We start from the raw sequence: 7,500 nt of genomic DNA, 5'->3' as shown, positions 1-7,500 counted from the left end.
GAACGGCGCTCGCCTATCCCTTAGGACCGACTAACCCACGGCCAAGCGCTGTCGGCGTGGAACCCTTCTCCACTTCGGCCTTCAAAGTTCTCATCTGAATATTTGCTACTACCACCAAGATCTGCACCCGCGGCGGCTCGACCCAGGCTCGCGCCAAAGGCTTCTGCGCCACCGCGGCGCCCCTCCTACTCGTCGCGGCATACGGTCCCATGAGTCTCGGTTCTCTCTCTCATTCTCGCTGGCTTTTGGGGGGGGTGGGAGACAAGTACCGCCAGCGACGGCCGGGTATGGGCCCGACGCTCCAGCGCCATCCATTTTCAGGGCCAGTTGATTCGGCAGGTGAGTTGTTACACACTCCTTAGCGGATGCCGACTTCCATGGCCACCGCCCCGCTGTCTATATCAACCGACACCTTTCTTGGGGTCTGATGAGCGTCTGCGTCGGGCGCCTTAACCCGCGCGTTCGGTTCATCCCGCAGCACCAGTTCTGCTTACCAAAAGTGGCCCACTCGGCACCGTCAATTCCATGCCCGGCTCCAAGCCTGCGAGCCGGGCCTCTTACCCATTTAAAGTTTGAGAGTAGGGCGAGGCCCGTTTCGGCCCCGCGGCCTCCAGTCATTTCTTTACCGGATAAAACTTGAAGTTTCGGCGCCGGCTATCCTGAGGGAAACTTCGGAGGGAACCAGCTACTAGATGGTTCGATTAGTCTTTCGCCCCTATACCCAGGTCGGACGACCGATTTGCACGTCAGGACCGCTGCGGGCCTCCACTCAGGGTTTCCCCTGGCTTCGCCCTGCCCAGGCATAGTTCACCATCTTTCGGGTACCACCGCGTATGCTCTGGCTCCGCTCTCCGCACGTGGGAAGAGCAGGCCGGTGGTGCGCCGCCCGCCCCCTCGGAGGGTTAGGACGGATCCCACCTCAGCCGACGCGCGCCGGCCTTCACCTTCGTTGCGCCTCCGGGGGTTCTGGTCCCTTCGACTCGCATACGCGTTAGACTCCTTGGTCCGTGTTTCAAGACGGGTCGTTCGGGGTCCGAACTTAGCCGCTGACCTTAGGCGTTCGGGTGCTGTGGGCCTGGATCGCCCCCCGCATCGCCGTAGCGGGCCTAGCCCGGGGCTGAGGACAGCCCAGCCGGCCCGCTTCGACCGAACGATCGGGGGGGGCCCCCATCCCCATCCCGGAGGAGGGGAGAACGCGGAAAGGACATTGCTCCACGGCCCCGGCGTTATCGGCGAAGTCGGAGCGAGGGGCTGTAGCGGAACGCCCGTGTCCGGGGGCCGCGTGGGGCTCCCTTCTCCGGACGGACCTACCTTCACCCTCGGGCCCTTCCAAGCCTAACCGGAGCCGGTCGCGACTCACCACCACGCGGGGAAAGTACACCGGGCGGGGCCGGACCTCCGTACGCCCGACAGGCCCGAAGTCCAGAGGCGAAGCGCAGAGCCGAAGCGGGGAGCGGTGGAGTCGGCACCCCACCCCTCTCGCCCGGATACGCTCGCACCCCCGACCGCGGAACCCGACGAGCGCGGGGCCGTCCGCCCGGCTGAATCCCCCGGGGCAGTCTTCTCGGTCCCCGTACGTTTACCTCTCAACGGTTTCACGCTCTGTTGAACTCTCTCTTCAAAGTCCTGTTTCAACTTTCCCTCACGGTACTCGGTTCGCTATCGGTCTCGTGCCGGTATTTAGCCTTAGATGGAGTTTACCACCCGCTTTGGGCTGCATTCCCAAGCAACCCGACTCCGAGAAGCCCGACCTACCCGGGCGGGAACGCGGGACTCGCTACCGGGCTTTCACCGTCTATGGGAAGAAGCCACGTTCGCGAGGACTTGGTCCCGCGTCCGCACCGAGACGGATCTTACGGACTTCCGTACGCTACATTTCCCGGCCAACCCCGGTCAGGGGAAAGTGGGATTCAGCGCTGGGCTCTTCCCTGTTCGCTCGCCGCTACTAAGGGAATCCTTGTTAGTTTCTTTTCCTCCGCTTACTGATATGCTTAAGTTCAGCGGGTCGTCTCGTCTGATCTGAGGCCGCACACAGAGGTTTCTTATGCGGGGGCGAGGGCGGAGGCGGAGGGCCGAAGGCTAGGGGCGAGGGGCGAGAGCCCGGCACGAGACCGAACTCCGCGACACCCTCCCCCCCACCCCGGCCGCTCGCCCGCCCGCTCACTCGCCCGCTCGCTGGGTTTAATCGGCACTCGCCACCCCCGCGTCCGACTGCGCGGAGCCCCGCTCGGGACTCGGGGAGAGACCGTAACGGACGTGGACCCGGACCTACTCGGCTCTCCCTCCGTTCCCTGTACGGAGCTCTCTCGCAACACGGGCCCCGTGGACTGGCTCGGAACCGAGTCTTCGTTTGGGAAGACGAAGGGCCGTTTTCAGGCCCTGCGAGCTTCCAGCCGCGGTCTCTCTCTCTCAGCGGGGGCGCGGAGACCGATCGATGGGTAAAGCGACCCTCAGACAGGCGTGGCCGCGGGATGGACCCCCGCGGCCGCAATATGCGTTCGAAATTTCGATGATCTGTGTCCTGCAATTCACATTAGTTAACGCAGATGGCTGCGTTCTTCATCGAAGCACGAGCCGAGTGATCCACCGCTAAGAGTCGTATATGGGTTTGTGCCCGGCCCGTTACAGGCCGGGCGAAGGAAGCCATTCGAACACGAGACAATGTTTGACAATATTTCAAGCCGGGTGCCTTCCCCCCCGTGCAGGGGGGAAGGTCATTGAACCTGGGCGTCAACCACCGGACCGAGGAGTTACGGCCCGGGGGACGATCGCCCGAGTAGGTGCCCGAGACTTACGTGGTTTAGGAGACCGGGGTCTAGGCACCCGCCGTTCCCGGCGAGGCCCAGGGGTTTGGTTCGCTGCGTTACGGGTCCCGGTCTAAGGCATTCAGGCGTGCGCTCAAAGCCAAGCTCTCCACCCCGGAGGGTATGAGCGAGGCCCGGTGGTACGCTCCCAAGTCCCCGCTTAGGGGAAGGCGCTGGGTAGATCCCACCTAGTCAGGACCGGCGGGCACCGGCCGTCTCCTTCGGGTGTTTAAACGCATCCGGGGTTCGTGAGGCCCCTTCAACTCGCGCACCGGCCTTAGACTATTATACGGTCCGTCTCTGCGAAGCCAACATCGGGGTTATTTGCATGCGCTCTTAAGCTCCGCTCTAACCCCGCGAGGGGAAAGAGTTTCGCCCGGCGGTACGCTCCCGTCCACCACCGCCCCCTGTGCCGGGGGGATGGGTTCAGGGAGATCCCACCGAGGCCGGCGAGCACCGGCCAACGCCCTGGGGGTGAGTAAGCCCCTTTGACTCGCGCACGCACAATCAAAGCCTTCAACGATCAATGGTTTGTTTAACGACCCGGCGGGCGGCTCCGGCGCCACTCTCCCCCCCGCGAACGAGGGGGGCGGACCGGGGTACCTATGCACCTAAGGCGGTCCTCGCATAACCCCGAGTTCCGAAGCCGGCTCGCTACGTCCACCCACCCGGAGGGGGGAGAGACTCACGTCGGCCGACTACGAAAGGTACGAGGCTTCTGCGGTCCATACCTTGAAGGTACCCGCCGGGGGAGGTTTGGCCTCTCGAGTCCTACTCGACAACCGGCACGGACGGCGGGCGCCGACCGCGGCCAGGTCACCGTTATTGATCCTTCCGCAGGTTCCCCTACGAAAACCTTGTTACGACTTTTACTCCCTCTAGATGTCCGGGTTCGATCGACTTCCCATCGCCCGGAGGCGACCCCCGTTCGAGGGCCGCCCCGGGGACGGTCCGAGGACCTCACCGAGGCATCCGATCGGTAGTAGCGACGGGCGGTGTGTACAAAGGGCAGGGACTTAATCGACGCGGGCTGGTGACCCGCGCCTACTTGGAATTCCTCGTTCGAGGGGAATAGTTGCAATCCCCTGTCCCCAGCGGGGAATGGCGTTCATAGGATTGCCCGCACCTCTCGGCGTAGGGTAACTTACATGTTGAACCAGCCATTGTAGCTCACGTGCGACCCCGGACTTCTAAGGGCATCACAGACCTGTTATTGCTCCATTTCTCAAGTGGCTTCTGTGCCACAAATCGCTCTAAGAAGTTTAGCCACCGACCGCTGATTCCCACCGGGCGAACCCCAACCTTCAGGCCCGCGGTAAGCGGGAGGGCACCGGGGAGGGGAGAGGGAAGGCGAAGGCGAAGGACGGACAACCCACACCCGGAGAGCGGAACGAGGTGCGGACGGCATCGGGGAGGGAACCGAACGCGAAGGGGAGAGGCCGGAGCCACCCACTCGACGCAGAACTGAACCCCCGTCAACCGCATCACCTCCCCGAACCGATCCGGGGTAGAACCGGACCCCCGCCGAAACCCCCAACACCCCCACCCCGATGGGGACCCCCCGCGAACGGGGACCTTCGGGGATAGAGTCCGACCCAGGAGAGGGGCCGTGTAACTACTTAAAGGATGGGATCTCGTTCGTTACCGGAATTGACCAGACGAATCGCTCCACGAACTACCAACGGCCATGCACCACCACCCACAGAATCGAGAAAGAGCCGTCAATCTGTCAATCCTTACCGTGTCCGGGCCGGGTTAGGTTCCCCGCGTTGAGTCAAATTAAGCCGCAAGCTCCACTCCTGGTGGTGCCCTTCCGTCAATTCCTTTAAGTTTCAGCTTTGCAACCGTACTCCCCCCAGAGCCCAAAGACTCGTGGTTTCCCGGACGCTGCCCGGCGGGTCATAGTCGTTAACCCAACGCCGCCGGATCGCGGGTCGGCATAGTTTACGGTCGGAACTACGACGGTACCTGATCGTCTTCGATCCTCCGACTTTCGTTCTTGATTAATGAAAACATTCTTGGCAAATGCCTTCGCTTTTGTCCGTCCCGCACCGGTCTACGAATTTCACCTCTCTCGGTGCGGTACGAATGCCCCCGGCCGTCCCTCTTAATCATGACCTTTGGTCCGTCAAACCCACGAAATAGGACCAAGAGAGCGGTCGGATACCCCCCCGGCTCGGGGAACCGTGCGGCGGCCAGAAAACGGCCCCGCCCGGCCGCCTCGCCGAAGAGCTCCGACTCGCCCCCCATGGGAAGGCCTTATTCCATTATTCCTAGCTCAGTCCATTCAAGGCACGCTTCGGCCTGCTTTGAGCACTCTGTTTTGTTCAAAGTAAACGCACCGGACCCTTCCGCCCCCCACGTATTCAACCGCGGCGGACGACCCAGCTAAGGGCCTCTCCGCGGAGGAAGGGAGCAGAGGACACCGGATGAGTAGGGACAAGGTCCCGCGACCTCCACCCAGAGACCCGCGGGGGGTCCCCAACCCCCCCGGAGAGGGGCAGCTTCCCACCGCGAAGTCCGGACGGGCAGAGGCCCGGCAGCCGGGACCCGTCCCCGGATCCAACTACGAGCTTTTTAACTGCAGCAACGTTAACATACGCTATTGGAGCTGGAATTACCGCGGCTGCTGGCACCAGACTTGCCCTCCAATGGGTCCTCACCCACGGACGTAGATTGAGTTCATTTCGGTCCCGAAACCTTCAAACGGGGCCTCGCACCGATATTTTTCGTCACTACCTCCCCGTGTCGGGAATGGGTAATTTGCGCGCCTGCTGCCTTCCTTGGATGTGGTAGCCGTTTCTCAGGCTCCCTCTCCGGAATCGAACCCAGATTCCCCGTTACCCGTGGTCACCACACGTAGTCCCGTAGACTACCGTCGAAAGTTGATAGGGCAGACACTCGAATGAGACGTCGCCGCCCCGAAGGGCTCTGCGATCGGCCAAAGGTTATCTAGAGTCACCAAAGCGGACCCGACCGGAGTCGGGAGGGGGTTTTTTGGTTCTGATAAATGCACGTATCCGTGGGGGGCGCCGAGGGGGGAAGGTGAACCAGTCACCGACCACCTCGAAACGGCACCCCCACTTCCAACGCTTCGTTTGCATGTATTAGCTCTGGAATTACCACAGTTATACCAAGTAACGTGTGGAGCGATCAAAGGAACCATAACTGATTTAATGAGCCATTCGCAGTTTCACTGTACCAACGCCCGTGTGTACTTAGACTTGCATGGCTTAATCTTTGAGACAAGCATATGATACTGGCAGGATCAACCAGGCCGATCCCTCTGGTACTCAAACCCGGCTTGGGGAAAGAGAGAGAGTCGGTGGTGCGTGGAACTCGACCCCCCGAAGGAGGAAGAGACGCGCACCGCGGAAAGGCTTTTCGAACGAGACCCCCCGGAGGTGGGTCTGCAATCGGGGGTTTGACTACTTGGAAAATGTACGATTCAAGGCCCGGACGGTGCAGGCTAGGGGCCGGTTCCTTCCCTCAATAGGATCCCGACCCTAAGGCACCACCGACTCGGACCTTTTAACGGACCCAAACTGCGGTGGAAATTAGACCGACGGATCGGCTAAGTCTCCCTCGGAACGATTCTGGGACAAGCGGACCCCCTGTTACGGGGGGTCCACGAGCCATGGAGGCTGGAGCACGTGGCGGGGAGGATCGTTCTAAAAGCCGGTATTATTTCGGATTAGAAGCCTGCCCCTGGTGCTCCGGGTATGCCGCATTTCGAACGGGCGTAAAGGACGTCCGTTTAAGGGAAGAGAATGGAAGAGAATTTCCTGGCCCCCTCAAAGCGCGAGGAGGTCGGCATAGGTTTTACGGTACGCCCCCCCCGGAGCCGTCTGATGTTCAGAAGACGAAGGGTTTTGCCCCCAATCTCGTAAGGTCGAGGGCTCACCACCGAACTTCCAGCCGCGGTCCTTGGTAGGACCGATACGCGGACAAGCCGCAAAATCCTGGCCCCCTCGCAGTGCGAGGAGGTCGGCAAAGGTTTTACGATTCGCCCCCCCGGAGCCTACGGTTAGTTTTCTCGATTTAAGAAGACGAAGGGGGTCGGGCCCGGGAACCGTAAACCGAGCGCCTCTTCCCCTGCGAACTTCCAGCCGCGGTCCGTTTAAAAAGACCGATCCGTGACACCTCTAATGCGCTCTTTGCCTCCGGCCGTTTCCAGCGCGGGGGCCCGGTGGTGCGCTCCCAAGTCCCCGCGGAGGGGAAAATCTGGGAGATCCCACATTAGACCAAGCGGAACGCCGGTCTTCGCCTCGGGGGTTTGTATGCCCCTTTCGACTCGCGCACGGGCAAGAGTTAGGTTAGGAACGGGGACAACTGCCGGCGGGCGGCCCGTCGCACCCACCCCGCAAGTGGGCAGGTGGTCGGTGGCCTGTGGACCCGCCGCTCGGATTCGTTTATAGTAGGAACCATAACGGGGTACAACCCTCATACGCTCGACCCCCTCACGCCCAGAGAAGTGTTCACCTCCCTGGGCATATATCGAACGAATCATCGGGATTGAAGGGGAGGCCACCCAAACCATCCCCTTAGCCCAGAGGGGTGCCAGTCCTCGGGCTTCGGTATTCGCATCACCGGGGTCTATGGAGGTCTCGACTTAGGTTTTGAAAACCTCCAGAGGGGGGGCCGGATTAACCACCACCCTAGCCCAGAGGGGTGCCAGTCCTCGGGCTTCGGTATT

General features: G+C 61.8%; 1 non-coding gene and 1 pseudogene across 1 annotated transcript; both read right to left on the bottom strand.

The window, feature by feature from the left end:
- The window catches only part of LOC136683855 (28S ribosomal RNA), a 4,634-nt pseudogene extending 2,606 nt beyond the window's left edge, over positions 1-2,028 (bottom strand).
- Positions 2,029-2,444: 416 nt separating this feature from the next.
- Positions 2,445-2,598, bottom strand: LOC136683854 (5.8S ribosomal RNA). Its single transcript, XR_010799374.1, has one exon. It is a non-coding gene; the product is annotated as a 5.8S ribosomal RNA (ribosomal RNA).
- Positions 2,599-7,500: the final 4,902 nt, after the last annotated feature.

The sequence above is a fragment of the Hoplias malabaricus genome, unplaced genomic scaffold (assembly GCF_029633855.1).
Source record: "Hoplias malabaricus isolate fHopMal1 unplaced genomic scaffold, fHopMal1.hap1 scaffold_484, whole genome shotgun sequence".
Classification (NCBI taxonomy): Eukaryota; Metazoa; Chordata; class Actinopteri; order Characiformes; family Erythrinidae; genus Hoplias; species Hoplias malabaricus.
Note: the sequence above shows the minus strand (reverse complement) of the source record. Positions and strands in the feature narration are given on the sequence as shown.